General features: G+C 41.8%; 1 protein-coding gene across 3 annotated transcripts in view; it reads right to left on the bottom strand.

The window, feature by feature from the left end:
* Window positions 1-26471, bottom strand: part of TNFAIP8L2 (TNF alpha induced protein 8 like 2) — a 71311-nt gene that overhangs the window by 10388 nt on the left and 34452 nt on the right. Inside the window, exon 1 of one of the 3 annotated variants that reach the window (XM_056546316.1) lies at window positions 21372-21392. The exons of 1 other annotated variant lie outside the window; for it this stretch is intronic. The gene's annotated coding sequence lies outside the window, so the exon portion shown is untranslated. Of the gene's footprint in view, window positions 1-16503; window positions 16623-21371; window positions 21393-26471 lie in introns of those variants that run through there. One more of the 3 variants, XM_056546312.1, reaches the window with a different exon arrangement.

Below are 26471 nucleotides of genomic sequence, written 5' to 3'. Positions count from 1 at the left end.
CTGTTCCACAATATCTGGTCGGGATAAGGGGGTCTTCGCGAAGAAAATGGGCACTATGTATCATGTATGGTAGACATGAAATCTGTGACACGATATCTGGTCTTTATAAGGGGGTCTTCACAAATAAAATGGGCACTATGTATCTGTTATACGATATTTGGTCTGGATAAAGGGGTCTTCTCAATTAAATCTATGACAAGATATCTGGTCTGGTTAAGGGGTCTTCTCCAAGAAAATGGGCACTATGTATCGGTTACATGACTTTTGGTCTGGATAAGGGGGTCTTCTCAAATAAAATGGCCACTATGTACCTGTTACGCGATAGCTAATCTGTATAAGTTGGTGGTCTTCTCAAAAAGTTGGTCTTTTGGGAAGGCTTTACTGTATTTACCTCTACAGATACCTCAGGGGGCAGTTGTGCCCACTTAATGGAGTCACATGACATTTCTCCCACAGCTTCTAAAGAAGTCACTTTGGCCAATTTAAAGAAAAACAGTGGCCCCACCCTAAGAAACTGGTGGTCCACAGGTCAAACATGTGGGCAATCTGTGGGCCGTCCTGGAGTAGCCCTTTAAAGAAGAAGATGAAGGACCTAAGCTTGGTTGTTGGAGGTGACAGGGACAATTCTTCTCGGGGTCTTCATACTTGAGGCTCAATGACCAAGTACCAGGCCGGGCTGTCTATTAGTTCCTAAAGGTAACATGGTACCAGGCCGGGCCCCATTACCTTCAGGGTGAAGTTGTGCCCACTTAATATAGTCTTAGGACAATTCCTGACAGCTCCAAAAGAAATTACTGTGTGACATCACCCTAAGAAACTGGTGGTCCACAGGTCCTTCGCCCATGTGAAGAAGAAAGAGCCAACCAAAGGGCCAACCCGACCTGACTCCACAACAGGTGCAATGGCTGCCTCTATGGTAAAGGTTTATAAAACATCCACAGCCATGTGGAACATCAATAGTTAATCCTGTGCGCTATCATTCTATAGATAGCTGAATCAGTTGTTTGAAATCCACCACTTCCGTAGAGGGATTCATGTGACACGTGAAAGATATGTAGGACAACAGCAAAAGTCCCCATTCAGCCGAAATAATGGAAAGTCACAAAATGTTTCTGATCACAGCAGGATACATGTGACTAAGAAAAGTGATAGACACCATCACCCATAACATACAACCACCTGCTATACTAGGTACCCACTCGTGCCCCCAATATAGTTCTGACCTATCAACGCATGGACTCTACAAGACTGGGACATGTAGGTGGTTTGTCTCACAGTAACATCCACATGATGCCACGACCCAAGGTTTCCCAACAGAACCTTACCAATCACACTGCCCCGCCAGCTTGTCTTCTTCCCACAGTGCATCTTGGTGCCATCTCTTCCCCATGAGTGATGCACACATACATGGCGGTGGAGAGGGGGCAGCAAGAGCATGTTCTATGTACAAGAATAAAACTACTATAATACTGCTTCCTATATACAAGAATATAACTACTATAATACTGCTTCTATATACAAGAATATAACTACTATATACTGCCTCTATATACAAGAATATAACTACTATAATACTGCTTCCTATATACAAGAATATAACTACTATAATACTGCTCCTATACACAAGAATATAACTATTATAATACTGCTCCTATATACAAGAATATAACTACTATAATACTGCTCCTATATACAAGAATATAACTACTATAATACTGCTCCTATATACAAGAATATAACTACTATAATACTGCTCCTATATACAAGAATATAACTACTATAATACTGCTCCTATATACAAGAATATAACTACTATAATACTGCCTCCTATATACAAGAATATAACTACTATAATACTGCTCCTATATACAAGAATATAACTACTATAATACTGCTCCTATATACAAGAATATAACTACTATAATACTGCTCCTATATACAAGAATATAACTACTATAATACTGCCTCCTATATACAAGAATATAACTACTATAATACTGCCTCCTATATACAAGAATATAACTACTATAATACTGCTCCTATATACAAGAATATAACTACTATAATACTGCCTCCTATATACAAGAATATAACTACTATAATACTGCCTCCTATATACAAGAATATATCTACTATAATACTGCTCCTATATACAAGAATATAACTACTATAATACTGTTCCTATATACCAGAATATAACTACTATAATACTGCTTCTATATACAAGAATATAACTACTATATACTGCCTCTATATACAAGAATATAACTACTATAATACTGCCTCTATATACAAGAATATAACTACTATAATACTGCTCCTATATACAAGAATATAACTACTATAATACTGCTCCTATATACAAGAATATAACTACTATAATACTGCTCCTATATACAAGAATATAACTACTATAATACTGCTCCTATATACAAGAATATAAGTATTATAATACTGCCTCCTATATACAAGAATATAACAACTATAATACTGCCTCCTATATACAAGAATATAACTACTATAATACTGCTCCTATATACAAGAATATAACTACTATAATACTGCTCCTATATACAAGAATATAACTACTATAATACTGCCTCCTATATACAAGAATATAACTACTATAATACTGCTCCTATATACAAGAATATAACTACTATAATACTGCCTCCTATATACAAGAATATAACTACTATAATACTGCCTCCTATATACAAGAATATATCTACTATAATACTGCTCCTATATACAAGAATATAACTACTATAATACTGCCTCCTATATACAAGAATATATCTACTATAATACTGACCCCTATATACAGGAATATAACTACTATAATACTGCCTCCTATACACAAGTATATAACTACTATAATACTGCTCCTATATACAAGAATATAACTACTATAATACTGCTCCTATATACAAGAATATAACTACTATAATACTGTCTCCTATATACAAGAATATAACTACTATAATACTGCTCCTATATACAAGAATATAACTACTATAATACTGCTCCTATATACAGGAATATAACTACTATAATACTGCTCCTATATACAAGAATATAACTACTATAATACTGCTCCTATATACAAGAATATAACTACTATAATACTGCTCCTATATACAAGAATATAACTACTATAATACTGCTCCTATATACAAGAATATAACTACTATAATACTGCTCCTATATACAAGAATATAACTACTATAATACTGCTCCTATATACAAGAATATAACTACTATAATACTGCCTCCTATATACAAGAATATATCTACTATAATACTGACCCCTATATACAGGAATATAACTACTATAATACTGCCTCCTATACACAAGTATATAACTACTATAATACTGCTCCTATATACAAGAATATAACTACTATAATACTGCTCCTATATACAAGAATATAACTACTATAATACTGTCTCCTATATACAAGAATATAACTACTATAATACTGCTCCTATATACAAGAATATAACTACTATAATACTGCTCCTATATACAGGAATATAACTACTATAATACTGCTCCTATATACAAGAATATAACTACTATAATACTGCTCCTATATACAAGAATATAACTACTATAATACTGCCTCCTATATACAAGAATATAACTACTATAATACTATATATAAAGTCTTATAACGAGAATAAAATCCGCCATGATAATGTAATAGTGTGAAGGGTTAATTTGCGGTGCATGTAGTCACGATTTACGGTACACGTATGGAACATGTGACCAGTGACCCTGCGCTATAGGTGAGCCGCTGTAATACACCGTTCCCAGTTAGATTCCCATTAGCAATCCATCACATTGATTTGTGTGTAATGGGCTCATATAGCCATGAGGTGTAGCAGGAGGTGGCGGTAGACATGCACCATAGAGCATTAACCCCTGCACGGTCAGCGCGTCCTGAAATCATAGGAGAACAGGACTAATTATTTTTTTCACTTCCATTACTTATTTGCACCCAGGGGACAGGACTGCAGTGCTAACCAGTCTGACTCATCCTGATATAATTGTGTTTAGCGAGCAGTGTAAACAGTGGCGGTGGAGTAGTACATACGTGTGCGTGCTTGGCATGAAGTGTGCGAGGAGCAGCCCCAATTATAAAGTGTGGATTGTATCAAAAGCTCTGACTGCAGAGGAAAAGCTTGGATTTGTAGTTCACCAGAACGATTAATACTATAATGGATAAGCAGCATTCTCAGTGATGGCGCCGCTGATCTCTAGCAAATGGATAGGGCAGTGTTTCCCAACCAGGGTGCCTCCAGCTGCTGCAAAACTACAGCTCCCAGCATGCCCGGACAGCCGAAGGCTGTCCGGGCATGCTGGGAGCTGGAGTTTTGCAACAGCTGAAGGCACCCTTTTATTCTAAGTGATGTCACCGCTGATCTCTAGTGATTGGATAGGCTGTATTCTAAGTGATGTCACCGCTGATCTCTAGTGATGGATAGGCTGTATTCTAAGTGATGTCACCGCTGATCTCTAGTGATGGATAGGCTGTATTCTCAGTGATGCCACTGCTGATCTCTAGTGATTGGATAGGCTGTATTCTCAGTGATGTCACCGCTGATCTCTAGTGAATGGATAGGCTGTATTCTCAGTGATGTCACCGCTGATCTCTAGGGAATGGATAGGCTGTATTCTCAGTGATGTCACCGCTGATCTCTAGTGATTGGATAGGCTGTATTCTCAGTGATGTCACCGCTGATCTCTAGTGAATGGATAGGCTGTATTCTCAGTGATGTCACCGCTGATCTCTAGTGAATGGATAGGCTGTATTCTCAGTGATGTCACCGCTGATCTCTAGTGAATGGATAGGCTGTATTCTCAGTGATGTCACCGCTGATATCTAGGGAATGGATAGGCTGTATTCTCAGTGATGTCACCGCTGATCTCTAGGGAATGGATAGGCTGTATTCTCAGTGATGTCACCGCTGATCTCTAGTGATGGATGGGCTGTATTCTCAGTGATGTCATCGCTGATCTCTAGGGAATGGATAGGCTGTATTCTCAGTGATGTCACCGCTGATCTCTAGTGAATGGATAGGTTGTATTCTCAGTGATGTCACCACTGATCTCTAGTGAATGGATAGGCTGTATTCTCAGTGATGTCACCGCTGATCTCTAGTGAATGGATAGGCTGTATTCTCAGTGATGTCACCGCTGATCTCTAGTGAATGGATAGGCTGTATTCTCAGTGATGTCACCGCTGATCTCTAGTGAATGGATAGGCTGTATTCTCAGTGATGTCACCGCTGATCTCTAGTGAATGGATAGGCTGTATTCTCAGTGATGTCACCGCTGATCTCTAGTGATTGGATAGGCTGTATTCTCAGTGATGTCACTGCTGATCTCTAGTGATGGATAGGCTGTATTCTCAGTGATGTCACCGCTGATCTCTAGTGAATGGATAGGCTGTATTCTCAGTGAGGACATCGCTGATCTCTAGTGAATGGATAGGCTGTATTCTCAGTGATGTCACCGCTGATCTCTAGTGAACAGATAGGCTGTATTATCAGTGATGTCACCGCTGATCTCTAGTGAATAGATAGGCTGTATTCTCAGTGATGTCACCGCTGATATCTAGGGAATGGATAGGCTGTATTCTCAGTGATGTCACCGCTGATCTCTAGTGAATGGATAGGCTGTATTCTCAGTGATGTCACCACTGATCTCTAGTGATGGATAGGCTGTATTCTCAGTGATGTCATCGCTGATCTCTAGGGAATGGATAGGCTGTATTCTCAGTGATGTCACCGCTGATCTCTAGTGAATGGATAGGTTGTATTCTCAGTGATGTCACCACTGATCTCTAGTGAATGGATAGGCTGTATTCTCAGTGATGTCACCGCTGATCTCTAGTGAATGGATAGGCTGTATTCTCAGTGATGTCACCGCTGATCTCTAGTGAATGGATAGGCTGTATTCTCAGTGATGTCACCGCTGATCTCTAGTGAATGGATAGGCTGTATTCTCAGTGATGTCACCGCTGATCTCTAGTGAATGGATAGGCTGTATTCTCAGTGATGTCACCGCTGATCTCTAGTGATTGGATAGGCTGTATTCTCAGTGATGTCACTGCTGATCTCTAGTGATGGATAGGCTGTATTCTCAGTGATGTCACCGCTGATCTCTAGTGAATGGATAGGCTGTATTCTCAGTGAGGACATCGCTGATCTCTAGTGAATGGATAGGCTGTATTCTCAGTGATGTCACCGCTGATCTCTAGTGAACAGATAGGCTGTATTATCAGTGATGTCACCGCTGATCTCTAGTGAATAGATAGGCTGTATTCTCAGTGATGTCACCGCTGATATCTAGGGAATGGATAGGCTGTATTCTCAGTGATGTCACCGCTGATCTCTAGTGAATGGATAGGCTGTATTCTCAGTGATGTCACCACTGATCTCTAGTGATGGATAGGCTGTATTCTCAGTGATGTCATCGCTGATCTCTAGGGAATGGATAGGCTGTATTCTCAGTGATGTCACCGCTGATCTCTAGTGAATGGATAGGTTGTATTCTCAGTGATGTCACCACTGATCTCTAGTGAATGGATAGGCTGTATTCTCAGTGATGTCACCGCTGATCTCTAGTGAATGGATAGGCTGTATTCTCAGTGATGTCACCGCTGATCTCTAGTGAATGGATAGGCTGTATTCTCAGTGATGTCACCGCTGATCTCTAGTGAATGGATAGGCTGTATTCTCAGTGATGTCACCGCTGATCTCTAGTGAATGGATAGGCTGTATTCTCAGTGATGTCACCGCTGATCTCTAGTGATTGGATAGGCTGTATTCTCAGTGATGTCACTGCTGATCTCTAGTGATGGATAGGCTGTATTCTCAGTGATGTCACCGCTGATCTCTAGTGAATGGATAGGCTGTATTCTCAGTGAGGACATCGCTGATCTCTAGTGAATGGATAGGATGTATTCTCAGTGATGTCACCGCTGATCTCTAGTGAACAGATAGGCTGTATTATCAGTGATGTCACCGCTGATCTCTAGTGAATAGATAGGCTGTATTCTCAGTGATGTCACCGCTGATCTCTAGTGAATGGATAGGCTGTATTCTCAGTGATGTCACCGCTGATCTCTAGTGAATGGATAGACTGTATTCTCAGTGATGTCACTGCTGATCTCTAGTGAATGGATAGGCTGTATTCTCAGTGATGTCACCGCTGATCTCTAGTGAATGGATAGGCTGTATTCTCAGTGATGTCACCGCTGATCTCTAGTGAATGGATAGGCTGTATTCTCAGTGATGTCACCGCTGATCTCTAGTGAATGGATAGGCTGTATTCTCAGTGATGTCACCGCTGATCTCTAGTGATTGGATAGGCTGTATTCTCAGTGATGTCACTGCTGATCTCTAGTGATGGATAGGCTGTATTCTCAGTGAGGACATCGCTGATCTCTAGTGAATGGATAGGCTGTATTATCAGTGATGTCACCGCTGATCTCTAGTGAATAGATAGGCTGTATTCTCAGTGATGTCACCGCTGATCTCTAGTGAATGGATAGGCTGTATTCTCAGTGATGTCACCGCTGATCTCTAGTGAATGGATAGACTGTATTCTCAGTGATGTCACTGCTGATCTCTAGTGAATGGATAGGCTGTATTCTCAGTGATATCACCGCTGATCTCTAGTGAATGGATAGGCTGTATTCTCATTGATGTCACCGCTGATCTCTAGTAAATGGATAGGCTGTATTCTCAGTGATGTCACCGCTGATCTCTAGTGAATGGATAGGCTGTATTCTCAGTGATGACATCGCTGATCTCTAGGGAATGGATAGGCTGTATTCTCAGTGATGTCACCGCTGATCCCTAGTGATGGATAGGCTGTATTCTCAGTGATGTCACCGCTGATCTCTAGTGATGGATAGGCTGTATTCTCAGTGATGTCACCGCTGATCTCTAGTGAATGGATAGGCTGTATTCTCAGTGATGTCACCGCTGATCTCTAGTGAACAGATAGGCTGTATTATCAGTGATGTCACCGCTGATCTCTAGTGAATAGATAGGCTGTATTCTCAGTGATGTCACCGCTGATCTCTAGGGAATGGATAGGCTGTATTCTCAGTGATGTCACCGCTGATCTCTAGTGAATGGATAGGCTGTATTCTCAGTGATGGCGCCGCTGATCTCTAGTGATTGGATAGGCTGTATTCTCAGTGATGTCACCGCTGATCTCTAGTGATGGATAGGCTGTATTCTCAGTGATGTCACCGCTGATCTCTAGTGAATGGATAGACTGTATTCTCAGTGATGTCACTGCTGATCTCTAGTGAATGGATAGGCTGTATTCTCAGTGATGTCACCGCTGATCTCTAGTGAATGGATAGGCTGTATTCTCAGTGATGTCACCGCTGATCTCTAGGGAATGGATAGGCTGTATTCTCAGTGATGTCACCGCTGATCTCTAGTGATTGGATAGGCTGTATTCTCAGTGATGTCACCGCTGATCTCTAGTGAATGGATAGGCTGTATTCTCAGTGATGTCACCGCTGATCTCTAGTGAATGGATAGGCTGTATTCTCAGTGATGACATCGCTGATCTCTAGGGAATGGATAGGCTGTATTCTCAGTGATGTCACTGCTGATCTATAGTGATTGGATAGGCTGTATTCTCAGTGATGTCACTGCTGATCTCTAGTGATGGATAGGCTGTATTCTCAGTGATGTCACCACTGACCTCTAGTGAATGGATAGGCTGTATTCTCAGTGATGTCACCGCTGATCTCTAGTGAATGGATAGGCTGTATTCTCAGTGATCTCACTGCTGATCTCTAGTGATAGATAGGCTGTATTCTCAGTGATGTCACCGCTGATCTCTAGGGAATGGATAGGCTGTATTCTCAGTGATATCACCGCTGATCTCTAGTGATTGGATAGGCTGTATTCTCAGTGATGTCACCGCTGATCTCTAGTGATGGATAGGCTGTATTCTCAGTGATGTCACCGCTGACCTCTAGTGATGGATAGGCTGTATTCTCATTGATGTCACTGCTGATCTCTAGTGAATGGATAGGCTGTATTCTCAGTGATGTCACTGCTGATCTCTAGTGAATGGATAGGCTGTATTCTCAGTGATGTCACCGCTGATCTCTAGGGAATGGATAGGCTGTATTCTCAGTGATGTCACCGCTGATCTCTAGGGAATGGATAGGCTGTATTCTCCGTGATGTCACCGCTGATCTCTAGTGATGGATAGGCTGTATTCTCAGTGATGTCACTGCTGATCTATAGTGATTGGATAGGCTGTATTCTCAGTGATGTCACTGCTGATCTCTAGTGAATGGATAGGTTGTATTCTCAGTGATGTCACCACTGACCTCTAGTGAATGGATAGGCTGTATTCTCAGTGATGTCACCGCTGATCTCTAGTGATGGATAGGCTGTATTCTCAGTGATGTCACCACTGACCTCTAGTGAATGGATAGGCTGTATTCTCAGTGATGTCACCGCTGATCTCTAGTGAATGGATAGGCTGTATTCTCAGTGATCTCACTGCTGATCTCTAGTGATAGATAGGCTGTATTCTCAGTGATGTCACCGCTGATCTCTAGGGAATGGATAGGCTGTATTCTCAGTGATATCACCGCTGATCTCTAGTGATTGGATAGGCTGTATTCTCAGTGATGTCACCGCTGATCTCTAGTGATGGATAGGCTGTATTCTCAGTGATGTCACCGCTGACCTCTAGTGATGGATAGGCTGTATTCTCAGTGATGTCACTGCTGATCTCTAGTGAATGGATAGTCTGTATTCTCAGTGATGTCACCGCTGATCTCTAGGGAATGGATAGGCTGTATTCTCAGTGATGTCACTGCTGATCTCTAGGGAATGGATAGGCTGTATTCTCAGTGATGTCACTGCTGATCTCTAGTGATGGATAGGCTGTATTCTCAGTGATGTCACCGCTGATCTCTAGTGATGGATAGGCTGTATTCTCAGTGATGTCACCACTGATCTCTAGTGATGGATAGACTGTATTCTCAGTGATGTCACCGCTGATCTCTAGTGATGGATAGGCTGTATTCTCCGTGATGTCACAGCTGATCTCTAGTGATGGATAGGCTGTATTCTCAGTGATGTCACCGCTGATCTCTAGGGAATGGATAGACTGTATTCTCAGTGATGTCACCGCTGATCTCTAGTGAATGGATAGGTTGTATTCTCAGTAATGCTTCTATAAACAAAGAACAGCGAGGCGTTGGATGACTGGTGTGAACAGATCCCTCAATCTCCGTACAATACCTGTAAGCTGTGTATACACAATGACTAGGCAGAGCCCGGAGGGAATTAGTTCTGACCTTTTTACAGTGGTCGGTACAATAGTCGGCGACTATTATAATCAGCAAGAAGAACGGTTTCCAGATCTGCAGGGACTGCCTAGAATAAGGTTTCCCAATCAGGGTGCCTCCAGCTGTTGCAAAACTACAACTCCCAGCATGCCCGGACAGCCGAAGGCTGTCCGGGCATGCTGGGAGTTGTAGTTTTGCAACAGCTGGAGACACCCTGGTTGGGAAACACTGGTCTACAATGTACTGATTTATTCCCGGAAGCCCTGGCCCTAAAAAGTCCCATTATCTGTCACTTATCTGTAACTTCTGGACATTCCAGTTTGGTCCTAAATTTGACATAATTTGGCATTCATCCACCTCCCCCATTCAATTGGGAGTCTTACTAGTTTTTGCTTAAAGGGGTACTCTAGTGGAAAACTTTTTTTTTTTTTTAAATCAACTGGTGCCAGAAAGTTAAACAGATTTGTAAATTACTTCTATTAAAAAATCTTAATCCTTCCAGTACTTATTAGCTGCTGAATACTACAGAGGAAATTCTTTTCTTTTTGGAACACAGAGCTCTTGTGTGCTGACATCATGACCACAGTGCTCTCTGCTGACACCTCTGTCCATTTTAAGAACTGTCCAGAGTAGGAGAATATCCCCATAGCAAACATATGCTACTCTGGACAGTTCCTAAAATGGACAGAGATGTCAGCAGGGAGCACTGTGGTCATGATGTCAGCAGAGAGCTCTGTGTTCCAAAAAGAAAAGAATTTCCTCTGTAGTATTCAGCAGCAAATAAGTACTGGAAGGATTAAGATTTTTTAATAGAAGTAATTTACAAATCTGTTTAACTTTCTGGCACCAGTTGATTTAAAAAAAAGTTTTCCATCGGAGTACCTCTTTAACTGGAGTATCTAAGCCTTTAGATATGATATTGTTTATTGAGCTGGTGTACCTAAGCCTAGGCGTGTCATTCACTTTGATGAACCAGTGTATCTAAGCCTATGACGTGTGATATTGTTGGTGGAGCCAGTGTATCTAAGTCTATGCTGTGCAATACCGTCAGCTAAACCAGTGTATCTAAGCCTATTAGGAATTAACCAATCTACTGAACTGGCAGATGTAAGCTTATGTGTAATACTGTGCTGTTTTGGCACTGTATCTAAGCCTATCATGTGTGATACTGTCTTATGAGCCAATGTATCTAAGCCTGTCATGTGTGATACTGTCCTGTGAGCCAATAAATAAAAGCCTACTTCGTTATATGTGGTACTGCTGAGCTGGTGTATCTAAGCTTATTATGTGTACCACTCTGCTGTATAGCCAATGTATCTAAGCCTGTCATGTGTGATACTCTCCTGTGAGCCAATAAATAAAAGTCTACCACGTTTCATATTATATTGCTGAGCTGGTGTATCTAAGCTTATTATGTGTACCACTCCGCTGTATAGCCAATGTATCTAAGCCTGTCATGTTTGATACTCTCGTGTGAGCCAATAAATAAAAGTCTACCACGTTTCATATTATATTGCTGAGCTGGTGTATCTAAGCTTATCATATGTACTACTTTGCTTCATAGCCAATGTATCTAAGCCTGCCATGTATAATAGTGGTGACATTGAATTCAAGCTAAGTCTGTGGTGTAACAAGACAGTGTCACAATCTGCAGGAACTAGAGGGTTAATGGAAATGGCTGAGTTACGACATGACAAGACTCTGCTTCCTGTCCATTCTCAGCTTCATGATGACTGACAGGTTCCTATGCCCCATCAATACAGTGTTACCCCTGCCCCAAATATACCCCCCCCCAGACCTCCACATTGTGTCCTTACGAGAGATAGAGAGAGAGAGAGAGAGAGAGAGAGAGAGAGAGAGAAAGAGAGAGAGAGAGAGAGAGAAAGTAAGATAGAGAGTGTGAGAGAGAGAGAGAAAGAAAGCAAGAGAGAGAAAAAGAGAGAAAGTAAGAAAGAGAGAAAAGAGAGAGAAACTAAGAAAGAGAGAGAGTGAGAGAGAAAGTAAGATAGAGAGTGTGTGAGAGAGAGAAAGAAAGCGAGAGAAAAAGAGAGAAAGAGAGAGAGAGAGAGAGGCAGACATAGAGGAGAGAGAGAGAAAGAGAAATAGAGAGAAGAGAGAAGAAGAAGAGAGAGAGAGGAGATAGAAAGACAGCGAGAAAAAGAGAGAGAAAGAAAGAGAGAGCAAAAGAAAGAGAAATAGAGAGAGAGGAGAGAGAGAAAGAGAAGAAAAGAGAGAAATAGAGAGAGATAGAAGAAGAGAAAGAGAGAAAGAAAGAGAAAAAGAGAGAGAAAGAAAGAGAGAGAGAAGAGAGAGAATGACAGAAGGAGAGAAAGAGAGAGAGAGAGAGAGAGAGAGAGAGAGAGAGAGGAAGAGAGAAAGAAAGAAAGAAAGAGAGAGGAGAAAAAGAGAGAGGAGAGAGAAAGAGAGAGAAAGCGAGAAGAAGACAGAGAGACAGGGAGAGAGAGGAAGCGAGAGAGAAGAGAGAGAGAAAGAAAGAGAGAAAAGAAAGAGTAAGAGAAAGAAAGACAGAGAGGAGAGGGAGAGAGAGATAGAGAGAAAGAGAAAGAAAGAGAGAGTGAGAGATATATGGGAAAAGGGAGAGAGGAAAAAGAAAGAGAAAGAGAGAGAGCGAGAGAGAGAGAGAGAGAGAGAGAAAGGCATCATCTTGCACAGGCAGGGACAAAGTCCAGGAAGTGAGGGCAGAGCTAGCACTCATCTGTGCTCACTTCTGTCCTATCAGACTGCAGCATGAAAACAGAGAGGAGGGGGTTACAGAGAAGACTGCAGTGATTGGAGGAAGATACCCAGCACAGCACAGCTCAGTGCTTTCCTCGGACACACCCCTACCTGAGCAGTGGATGTCAGAATGAGTGAGCAGCAGAACAGAGAGATTTGTGAGCCAAATACAGAAGCTAGACACATAAAAAAGACATGTAACGCATCTGCAGGACCTAGTGAGTAACATTTTTCTCTGTGAGATGACAAGTACACTGTGAGAGAGAGAGAATGAAAGAGTAAAAGAGCGCAAGAGAGAGAACGAGAGCGTGAAAAAGAGGATAGAAAAGAGAGCAAGAAAGACTGAGATGAGAGAAAGAGAAGAGGGAGAATAAAGATAGGAAAGAAAAAACAAAAAAAATAAGGTGAAAGAAAAAAAGAGAGAAAGGGATAGAAATATGGTGAGAGGGAAAAAGGAAGAAGAGACAGAGGAGAAGGGAAAACAGAAAGAAGAGAGAGAAAGAGGAAAAACCAAGAGAACGACAGAAAGGAGAGAGAAAAATAGAATTTTCTCAGGTAGATGTAAAGTAAAGACATAAAATAGACAAGAAAAAAAAAGCTAAGACAACAATGGTGACTGAAAGAAAGCAACAAAGACTGAGACTGTGGAGACCTCCTCCTCCTCCTCCTCCTCCTCCTCCTCCTCCCTGACATGTTCAGTCCATAGAATATACAGGACGACTGGAATCTATGAAAAGACAGCAGCGGCTGCACCATGTGCTGGACATCAGAAGTGACATCAGAAGTGACATCAGAAGTGACATCAGAAGTGACATCAGAAGTGATATCAGAAGTGACATCTAAAGTGACATCTAAAGTGACATCAGAAGTAACATTGGAAGTGACATCAGAAGTTACGTCTAAAGTGACATCAGAAGTTACGTCTAAAGTGACATCATAAGTGACATCTGAAGGGAAATCACTAGTGACATTTCAAGTGACATCAGAATTGACAACAGGCGTGACATCAAAAGTGACATTAGACGTGACATCTAAAGGGACATGAGAAGCGACATCTAAAGGGACATCAAAAGTGACATCTAAAGTGACATCTAAAGTGAAATCAGAAGTGAAATCAGAAGTGACAACCCAAGTGACATCTGAAGTAACATCACAAGTGACATCTATAATGACATTATAAGTGACATCTAAAGGGACATCATAAGTGACAGCTAAAGTAACATCATAAGTGACATCTAAAGTGTCATCAGAAGTAACATCAGAAGTGACATCATAAATTGCATCTAAAGTGACATCTAAAGTGACATCTAAAGTGACATCTAAAGTGACATCAAAAGTGACATCTGAAGTGACATCAGAAGTGACATCAAAAGTGACATCAAAAGTGACATCAGAAGTGACATCAGAAGTAACATCAGAAGTGACATCATAAGTGACATCAGAAGTAACATCAGAAGTAAAATCATAAGTGACATCATAAGTAACATCAGAAGTGACATCAGAAGTAACATCAGAAGTAAAATCATAAGTGACATCATAAGTGACATCAGAAGTAACATCAGAAGTAAAATCATAAGTGACATCATAAGTAACATCAGACGTAATATCAGAAGTGACATCATAAGTGACATCTAAAGTAACATCAGAAGTGACATCATAAGTGACATCTAAAGTAACATCTAAAGTGACATCATAAGTGACATCTAAAGTAACATCAAAAGTGACATCAAAAGTGACATCAAAAGTGACATCTGAAGTAACATCAGAAGTGACATCAGAAGTAACATCAGAAGTGACATCATAAGTGACATCAGAAGTAACATCAGAAGTAAAATCATAAGTGACATCATAAGTAACATCAGAAGTGACATCAGAAGTAACATCAGAAGTAAAATCATAAGTGACATCATAAGTGACATCAGAAGTAACATCAGAAGTAAAATCATAAGTGACATCATAAGTAACATCAGACGTAATATCAGAAGTGACATCATAAGTGACATCTAAAGTAACATCAGAAGTGACATCATAAGTGACATCTAAAGTAACATCTAAAGTGACATCACAAGTGACAACACCTAAGGCAGCAGAATCTGCACTTACACATCCCCCAGCCCAGGGCACAACACTAAATTCCACATAACTGATGAGAGTTTTTGTGTACAAATGGGCCAATCTACACCCCATGGTGGTCCCCTGCTCAGCTGCCATAGAGTCCCTGGACTGAGCGATCAGAGTCCCTGGATTGAGCGATCAGAGTCCCTGGACTGAGCGATCAGAGTCCCTGGACTGAGCGATCAGAGTCCCTGGACTGAGCGATCAGAGTCCCTGGATTGAGTGATCAGAGTCCCTGGACTGAGCGATCAGAGTCCCTGGACTGAGCGATCAGAGTCCCTAGACTGAGCGATCAGAGTCCCTGGACTGAGCGATCAGAGTCCCTGGATTGAGCGATCAGAGTCCCTGGACTGAGCGCTGTCATTTCATCTCCTGACTGCTCCCTCCCCCTACACTAAGAATAAAGTCTTCATAGAATTCATCAGAGGTTACACTTTATTCCATATAAAAGCTGCACATTCCTCTCGGCGTGTCCCTACAAGACCAAAGAAGAGACACAATCCATTGTATTTCCCAGCTATGTCCCTTAAGGACTTAACACTATCCCTGCCAGATACCTGCAGCGCCATATTTCCCAAAAGTCCCTCTACATCTGTCCCAAGGACCTCTGTCCCTCTTTTCGGTTCCAGGGGTTTTTCTGGGGAAAAAAAGTGAGGGAGCTCACCCAAGATTTCCACTCAAGGTCTGGTCCTGCAGGACTCTTGCTAATAGGAACGGTGTTCCTGCTGTGGAAAAAGTGCAGGAACTCAGTTCCCACGTGTACCTGCAGGACTTGAGCCCTGGTTACACCCCAACCTACATATTATTCCATCATCTGGTGCAATCTGGATCTGATATGTAACGGGTCCATACAATCTAAAACAGTGTTTCCCAAACCAGGGTGCCTCCAGCTGTTGCAAAACTACAACTCCCAGCATGCCCGGACAGCCGAAGGCTGTCCGGGCATGCTGGGAGTTGTAGTTTTGCAACAGCTGGAGGCACCCAGGTTGGGAAACAGGAGGGGTTGCTGGGCGACAGATGCTGGATGCAGAAGATGACAAGCAGTCCCGTGTAGTCCCCGATGACAGTCCTACATTGGGACCGTTGCTAGAAGGAGGACAGATTACACCCGAGATTGCTGACTTCTTCTTTGTTCTGCGTTTTCGTGTGAAGTAAGAAAGCCGCTTCTGCTTGCATTTTAGAAGCGAGAAGTGTCCTAGGGGTCCGATGGGGCGCCCTGGGTCCCCCTCACCAGTCCTAGGGGTCCGATGGAGCACCCAGGTCCCGCTAACCAGTCCCCTATCCCCCTCCGTTCACTTACTTGTGCAGTTCTCCCGTGTGCCCAGCGGCTCGCACCTTGGCTGATAGACTCTCCCGCCTCTGACAGACGCACAAACTTCTCCGATAACAACTTCTCAGGCACTTCCTTGAGGAACTTGAGACCCGTCCCGCCCTCTGACCGGGGAGGGGAGAGCCTGAGCCTAAGTGATGTCATTTAGAATAACCTGAGGCTTTTGTCATGAGAAGATTCCGGTACCTGTGGGCTTTGTGGTCCCAGCGATGTGAGGAGTGTTAGTGTAGCATGTGGTACGGTGTATAGATTAGGGATCCTGTGCTGTGGATTGTACCGTCATGCTTTGTGTGATTGTAATTTATTGTATTACTCGTAATGACAACTGAATGATCAATAAAGCTCTTTCAAGAGATGCGGAGGAGCGAGGACCTTGTGGAGAAACCGGAGTACTTCTATAACATGGTGTGATACTGTCTGCTGCGCTGGTGTATCTAAGCCTTTAATATATGAGGCTGTATGCTGAGCCAGTGTATCTAAGCCTATAATGTGTGATACTGTCTGCTGAACTGGGGTATCTAAGCCTTTAATATATGCTGCTGTATGCTGAGCCAGTGTATCTAAGCCTATTATGTGTGATACTGTCTGCTGAGCTGGGTTATCTAAGCCTATCATGTGTGATACTGACTGCTGAGCTGGTGTATCTAAGCCCATCATGTGTGATACTGACTGCTGAGTTGGTGTATCTAAGCCCATCATGTGTGATACATACTGCTGAACCGGTGTATCTAAGCCTATCATGTGTGATACTGTCTACTGATCTGGCGTATCTAAACCAATCATGCGTGACACTGACTGCTAAGCTGGTGTATCTAAGCCCATCATGTGTGATACTGACTGCTGAGCTGGTGTATTTAAGCCCATCATGTGTGATACTGACTGCTGAGCTGGTGTATCTAAGCCCATCATACGTGATACTGACTGCTGAGCTGGTGTATCTAAGCCCATCACGTGTAATATTGACTGCTTAGCTGATGTATCTAAGCCTATAATTTGTGATACTGTCTACTGATCTGGTGTATCTAAGCCCATCATGTGTGATACTGACTGCTGAGCTGGTGCATCTAGGCCTTTAATATATGAGGCTGTATGCCGAGCCAGTGTATCTAATTGTATCTAAGCCTATCATATGTTATACTGTCAGCTGAGCTGAAGTATCTAAGCCTATCATGAGCGATACTATCTGCTGAGCCTTGTGTATCTATCATGTGTGTTACTATTTGCTTTTCCAGAGTATCTGAGTCTCTCGTCTTGTATACTATATGCCGAGCCAGTGTATCTAAGCCTATTTTCTGTGATACTGTCTGCTGAGCTGGTGTATCTAAGCCTATCATGTGTGATACTGTCTGCTGAGCTGGTGTATCTAAGCCTATCATGTGTGATACTGTCTACTGATGTGGTGTATCTAAGCCTATCATGTGTGATACTGTCTGCTGAGCTGGTGTATCTAAGCCTATCATGTGTGATACTGTCTGCTGAGCTGGTGTATCTAAGCCTATCATGTGTGATACTGTCTGCTGAGCTGGTGTATCTAAGCCTATCATGTGTGATACTGTCTACTGATGTGGTGTATCTAAGCCTATCATGTGTGATACTGTCTGCTGAGCTGGTGTATCTAAGCCTATCATGTGTGATACTGTCTGCTGAGCTGGTGTATCTAAGCCTATCATGTGTGATACTGTCTACTGATGTGGTGTATCTAAGCCTATCATGTGTGAAACTGTCTACTGATGTGGTGTATCTAAGCCTTCCATGTGTGATGCTGTCTGCTGAGTTGGTGTATCTAAGCCTATCATGTGTGATACTGTCTGCTGAGCTGGTGTATCTAAGCCTATCATGTGTGATACTGTCTGCTGAGCTGGTGTATCTAAGCCTATCATGTGTGATACTGTCTACTGATGTGGTGTATCTAACACTATCGTGTGTGATATTGCCTGCTGAGTTGGTTATATCTAAGCCTTCCATGTGTGATGCTGTCTGCTGAGTTGGTGTATCTAAGCCTATCATGTGTGATACTGTCTGCTGAGCTAGTGTATAGTGTATGTCATGTATGATACTGTCTGCATACCTGGGGCTGTCCGGGCATGCTGGGAGTTGTAATTTACATCAGCTGGAGGCACCCTAGTTGGGAAACACCCCCATTAGATGGTCGGACAATCCCACCAAAATTGGATATATTGTACACACATAAATACATGGACACATATATACACATCTGTATCATGCATAGTGTATACAGCAATACAATAAAATACATATATCAGGCTGTTATTAAAGTGTACCTGTACCACAGAATGTCTATCTTCCATATTTGGCTCACAAATCCCTCTGTTCTGCTGCTCTCTCATTCTGACATCCACTGCTCAGGAAGGGTCGTGTCCCAGGCAAGCACTGAGCCCGCCCTCACTCACCATGCATTCACTTCCTCCCTGAGTCTGCTGTGCTGGGTCCTTTCATCCAATCACTGCAGGCTGCTCTTTAACCCCCTCCACTCTGTTTTCATGCTGCAATCTGATAGGACAGGAGTGAGCACAGAGGAGTTCTAGTCCCGCCCTCACTTACTGGACTTGTGCTTCAGCTAGAACAAAGATGATGCTGCAGCCGGACAGGATAATGTTCTGGATGGGATGGGGACCCCTAGTGGTCGTTTTTATAAGTTTTATTTCGCACAAGTGAACTATGCAAAAATGCAACACACTTTTTTTTAATTTTATACCCACTGAGATCTATAGGTTAAATACATATAATTAAAAGCAAATGGAAATAAACCTATTAAATGCAAACACTCCACAACAGGTGATACCCGGCGCAACTACTACACTAAAGGTAATACCGCTAGGCTTCTCTGGTGCTCACATCTAAACAGTCCAAGACATATTCCATAAAAGAGTAGAAAGAAATGGCGCACTCCCCAGGTCTTCGGGAGCTGTAAACTTCTTTATTGCATGTTAGCTAAACAGCATTCGATCCCATGCGGGAGAGCGGAAGGATGCAAGGGGGTGGGGGGGAGGTTTGGCCGACAGTCCGTATCACGCAATCAGCGCTTCGTCAGGCCCCTTGAGGGGCCTGACGTAGCGCTAATTGCGCGATATGGACCATTGATGATTGCCGAACTTGAGGGGCCTGACGAAGCGCTGATTGCGCGATACGGAACATCGATGATTGCGCAATACCGAACTTGAGGCGCCTGACGAAGTGCTGATTGAGCGATACGGACCGTCGATGATTGCGCGATACAGACCTTGAGGGGCCTGATGAAGCGCTGATTGCGCGATACGGACCATCGATGATTGCGCGATACCGAACTTGAGGGGCCTGATGAAGCACTGTTTGCGCGATACGGACCATCGATGATTGCGCGATACCGAACTTGAGGCGCCTGACGAAGCGCTGATTGAGCGATACGGACCGTCGATGATTGCGCGATACCGAACTTGAGGCGCCTGATGAAGCGCTGATTGCGCGATACGGACCGTCGATAATTGCGCGATACGGACCTTGAGGGGCCTGATGAAGCGCTGATTGCGTGATACGGACCGTCGATAATTGCGCAATACGGACCTTGAGGGGCCTGACGAAGCGCTGATTGCGTGATACGGACCGTCGATGTTTGCGCGATACGGGCCTTAAGGGGCCTGACGAATCGCTGATTGCTCGATACAGACCGTCGATGATTGCGTGATACGGACCTTGAGGGGCCTGACGAAGCGCTGATTGCGCCTCCAGCTGTTGCAAATCTACAACTCCCAGCATGCTGGGAGTTGTAGTTTTGCAACAGCTGGAGGCACCCTGCTATACATGGACAACAAAGCCATGGCATAGAGTGCTCCATACACTGCCAACATGATAAATACATATAGTGCTAGATAATAATACACTTGGGGGGAGATTTACCAAAACCTGTTGCCCAGTTGCCCATAGCAACCAATCAGATCGCTTCTTTCATTTTGCAGAGGCCTTTTCAAAAAGGAAAGACACAATCTGATTGGTTGCTATGGGCAACTGGGCAACTTTTCCTCTGAACAGGTTTTGATCAATCTCCCCCTTAGTCCTTATTAATTAGTGTTAAAGGGGTACTTCACTGGAACATTCACTTCCGAATGCTGTTTTGGTGCTGCAGGGGTCGGCCACGCCCCTCGTGACATCACGGCCAGGCCCCCTCAATGCAAGTCTATGGAAGGGGGCGTGACGGCAGTCACGCCCCCTCCCATAGACTTGCATTGAGGGGGCCCGGCCGTGATGTCACGAGGGGCGTGGTCGACCCCTGCAGCGCCAAAACAGCGTTCTGAACATTTGCTTCTGAACGCAGGCCAGTGGAGTACCCCTTTAAATAATAATAATAATACAAATAAAAAACCTACATCATATTGTCACACAGTATTTAATGACAATCTATACATTACCCACGTAATGGTTCCATACAGTACCTACATTATAGTGCCACACACTGCCTACAGATAGTACCCTAGACTCATTATATAGTAATATAATAATAGTGCCATGCAGTGCCCACATATTACTGCCATCCAGTGAGCACACAACCATAGTGCTATATAGTGTCACAACTGAATAACACCCCAGCAGCACTATAGAGAGTGTGTACAGTACAGTGCCACGGGGGAGGTTTGCAGTGGCCGGTGCTTGGTGGAGGATGTGGGCATCGCTCCCCTAATGGTGATGACGCAGGATTATAATTGTGCTGTATATATATATTATAATATATTATGTCCTCAGCCCCGTCCTATATAATTACACGTAGATGTTACCTGCCCGCTCTGCAGGGTGACAGTCGCTCACAATGTTCTGCAGTAAATAAATGATGAGGGGGGTCACCTTACCTGACACCGATCCGTCTCCTCGCTGACTGCGGGCACCTCGCTCCTTGAGATCTCACCTGGCCTGATCTAAGCTACACACAGATGGGAGACACGAGGAGGACATATTGTGATCACACCGTCTCCCTAGGGTGGTAACCTGCAACCCATGGCTCTACAGATGTTGTGATACAACAACTCCCAGCATGCTCAAAGTCAGCGGCCATTGTGTGACAACTACAGTGTCCCCATAACAGTGACAACCACAGTGCCCCCATAAAAGCGACAGACACAGTGTCCCCATAACAGTGACAACCACAGTTTCCCCATAATAGAGACAGATACAGTGCCCCCATAACAATGACTGCAACCATGTCCCTAACAGTAACAGACAGACTGCCCCCATAACAGTGACAACCACAGTGCCCACATAACAGTGACAGATACAGTGCTGCAATAACAGTAACAACCACAGTGCCCCATAACAAGGACAACCACAGTGCCCCCATAACAGTGACGCCCACAGTGCCCCCATAACAGTGACAACTACAGTGCCCTCATAACAGTGACAACTGCAGTGCCCCCATAACAGTGACAACTACAGTGTCCCCATAGCAGTGAAAACCACAGTGCCCCCATAGCAGTGACAACCACAATGCCCCCATAACAGTGACAGATGCAGTGGCCCCATAACAGTGACAGATGCAGTGCCCTCATAACAGTGACAACCACAGTGCCCCCATAACAGTGACAGATGCAGTGCCCTCATAACAGTGACAACCACAGTGCCCCCATAACAGTGACAACCACAGTGCCCACATAACAGTGACAGATACAGTGCTGCAATAACAGTAACAACCACAGTGCCCCATAACAAGGACAACCACAGTGCCCCCATAACAGTGACGCCCACAGTGCCCCCATAACAGTGACAACTACAGTGCCCTCATAACAGTGACAACTGCAGTGCCCCCATAACAGTGACAACTACAGTGTCCCCATAGCAGTGAAAACCACAGTGCCCCCATAGCAGTGACAACCACAATGCCCCCATAACAGTGACAGATGCAGTGGCCCCATAACAGTGACAGATGCAGTGCCCTCATAACAGTGACAACCACAGTGCCCCCATAACAGTGACAGATGCAGTGCCCTCATAACAGTGACAACCACAGTGCCCCCATAACAGTGACAACCACAGTGCCCTTATAACAGTGACAACTACAGTGCCCCCATAATAGTGACAGATACAGTGCCCCCGTAATAGTGACAGATACAGTGCCCCCATTACAGTGACAACCACAGTGCCCCCATAACAGTGACAGATACAGTGCCCCCATAACAGTGACAGATGCAGTGCCCCCATAACAGTGACAACCACAGTGCCCCCATAGCAGTGACTGTAGCAATGCCCCCTAATGGTGACAGATCCAGTCCCTATAAAACACACAAAACTGGTCTGCAGTGTTCAGCAAATGAATGCAATGTCCCACATGGGAGCCCCACGCCTCCCCCTGAAACACTTGTAGTACACACAGTGGGGTAGACAATAGATTAAACAATGTCTATGATTAAAGACCCAGCAGGGCAGTAACTCGCGATTAGACCGATCATTTTCAAAATTTTCGGGATTTATTTTCATTTTGTTTAAATTTGTTTAAATCCCGAAAATAAATCCCGAAAAATTTAAAAACGATCGGTCTAATCGTGAGTTACTGCCCTGCTGGGTCTTTAATCATGGACATTGTTTAGTCTACCCCACTGTGTGTACTACAAGACAGATCCAGTTCCCCCATAACAGTGACAACCACCTTGATCTTATATCAGTTCACCTGATGCCAATGATGACTTCTCCTGGTAGAGGAACATCGACCAGGCGCCAATATAGAGGTAACAGGGACTGCTCAGGTTTACAGGACGTAGCCTGCTGGGGTTAGTAGTTCTAGGAGTCGGCTCTGCTGTACGGAGCATTCAGGGACTTGTAGTTCCACAGCGGCTGGAGAGGTAGATCCGGTATTGTATACCTGTGTGTGCCGCCATGTGTCTCAGCCTCTCACCTGGATGTTAGGTCAGTGCCCTGCGCTGCCCCATGGCACACAAGTCATACACAGAACTCCTGTAAACTGCTTATAAATATATCCCAGCTAAAAATATCACAAAATGCAAACAATAAGGAAAGTAAGTGAGATAAGAGTCAGGAAAGACACAGATGGACGTGACAGGGCACTTGGTTTATTATAGTCTCCTGCTCCCTGCAGACACCTCCCTGTCCTCAGACCACAATGTCAAATATCTGCAGAGACCCCCAGTGATGGTCTGTGACTAATATCAGCAGGGGGGATCCTGGGAGTACATGACAACTATAATACTGCCCCTATATAAATTAATATAAATACTATAATACTGCCTCCTATGTACAAGAATATAACTACTATAATACTGCTCCTATATACAAGAATATAACTACTATAATACTGCTCCTATATACAAGAATATAACTACTATAATACTGCTCCTATATATACAAGAATATAACTACTATAATACTGCTCCTATATACAAGAATATAACTACTATAATACTGCTCCTATATACAAGAATATAACTACTATAATACTGCTCCTATATACAAGAATATAACTACTATAATACTGCTCCTATATACAAGAATATAACTACTATAATACTGCTCCTATATACAAGAATATAACTACTATAATACTGTTCCTATATACAGGAATATAACTACTATAATACTGCACCTATATACAAGAATATAACTGCTATAATACTGCTCCTATATACAAGAATATAACTACTATAATACTGCTCCTATATACAAGAATATAACTACTATAATACTGCTCCTATATACAAGAATATAACTACTATAATACTGCTCCTATATACATTAATATAACTACTATAATACTGCTCCTATATACAAGAATATAACTACTATAATACTGCTCCTATATACAAGAATATAACTACTATAATACTGTTCCTATATACAAGAATATAACTACTATAATACTGCCCCTATATACATTAATATAACTACTATAATACTGCTCAAATATACAAGAATATAACTACTATAATACTGCCTCCTATGTACAAGAATATAACTACTATAATACTGCTCCTATATACAAGAATATAACTACTATAATACTGCCCCCTATATACAAGAATATAACTACTATAATACTGCTCCTATATAAAAGAATATAACTACTATAATACTGCTCCTATATACAAGAATATAACTACTATAATACTGCTCCTATATACAAGAATATAACTACTATAATACTGATCCTATATACAAGAATATAACTACTATAATACTGCTCCTATATACAAGAATATAACTACTATAATACTGCCTCCTATATACAAGAATATAACTACTATAATACTGCTCCTATATACAAGAATATAACTACTATAATTCTGCCTTCTATGTACAAGAATATAACTACTATAATACTGCTCCTATGTACAAGAATATAACTACTATAATGCTCCTATATACAAGAATATAACTACTATAATACTGCTCCAATATTCAAGAATATAACTACTATAATACTGCTCCTATATACAAGAATATATCTACTATAATACTGCCTCCTATATACAAGAATATAACTACTATAATACTGCTCCTATATACAAGAATATAACTACTATAATACTGCCTTCTATGTACAAGAATATAACTACTATAATACTGCCTCCTATATACAAGAATATAACTCCTATAATACTGCTCCTATATACAAGAATATAACTCCTATAATACTGCCCTCCTATATACAAGAATATAACTACTATAATACTGCTCCTATATACAAGAATATAACTACTATAATACTGCTCCTATATACAAGAATATAACTACTATAATACTGCTCCTATATACAAGAATATAACTACTATAATACTGCCCCGATAAACAAGAATATAACTACTATAATACTGCCTCCTATGTACAAGAATATAACTACTATAATACTGCTCCTATATACAAGAATATAACTACTATAAAACTGCCTCCTATATACAAGAATATAACTACTATAATACTGCTCCTGTATACAAGAATATAACTATTATAATACTGCACCTATATACAAGAATATATCTACTATAATACTGCCCCTATACACAAGAATATAACTACTATAATACTGCTCCTATATACAAGAATATAACTACTATAATACTGCCTCCTATATACAAGAATATAACTACTATAATACTGCTCCTATATTCAAGAATATAACTACTATAATACTGCCTCCTATATACAAGAATATAACTACTATAATACTGCTCCTATATACAAGAATATAACTACTATAATACTGCTCCTATATACAAGAATATATCTACTATAATACTGCCCCTATACACAAGAATATAACTACTATAATACTGCTCCTATATACAAGAATATAACTACTATAATACTGCCTCCTATATACAAGAATATAACTACTATAATACTGCCTCCTATATACAAGAATATAACTACTATAATACTGCTCCTATATACAAGAATATATCTACTATAATACTGCCCCTATACACAAGAATATAACTACTAGAATACTGCTCCTATATACAAGAATATAACTACTATAATACTGCCTCCTATATACAAGAATATAACTACTATAATACTGCTCCTATATACAAGAATATAACTACTATAATACTGCTCCTATGTACAAGAATATAACTACTATAATACTGCTCCTATATACAAGAATATAACTACTATAATACTGCTCCTATATACAAGAATATATCTACTATAATACTGCCCCTATATACAAGAATATAACTACTATAATACTGTTCCTATATACAAGAATATAACTACTATAATACTGCCTCCTATATACAAGAATATAACTATTATAATACTGCTCCTATGTACAAGAATATAACTACTATAATACTGCCTCCTATATACAAGAATATAACTACTATAATACTGCTCCTATATACAGGAATATAACTACTATAATACTGCTCCTATATACAAGAATATATCTACTATAATACTGCCCCTATATACAAGAATATAACTACTATAATACTGTTCCT

This window comes from Hyla sarda, chromosome 11 (assembly GCF_029499605.1).
Source record: "Hyla sarda isolate aHylSar1 chromosome 11, aHylSar1.hap1, whole genome shotgun sequence".
Classification (NCBI taxonomy): Eukaryota; Metazoa; Chordata; class Amphibia; order Anura; family Hylidae; genus Hyla; species Hyla sarda.
This window is presented reverse-complemented; position numbering and strand designations above follow the sequence as displayed.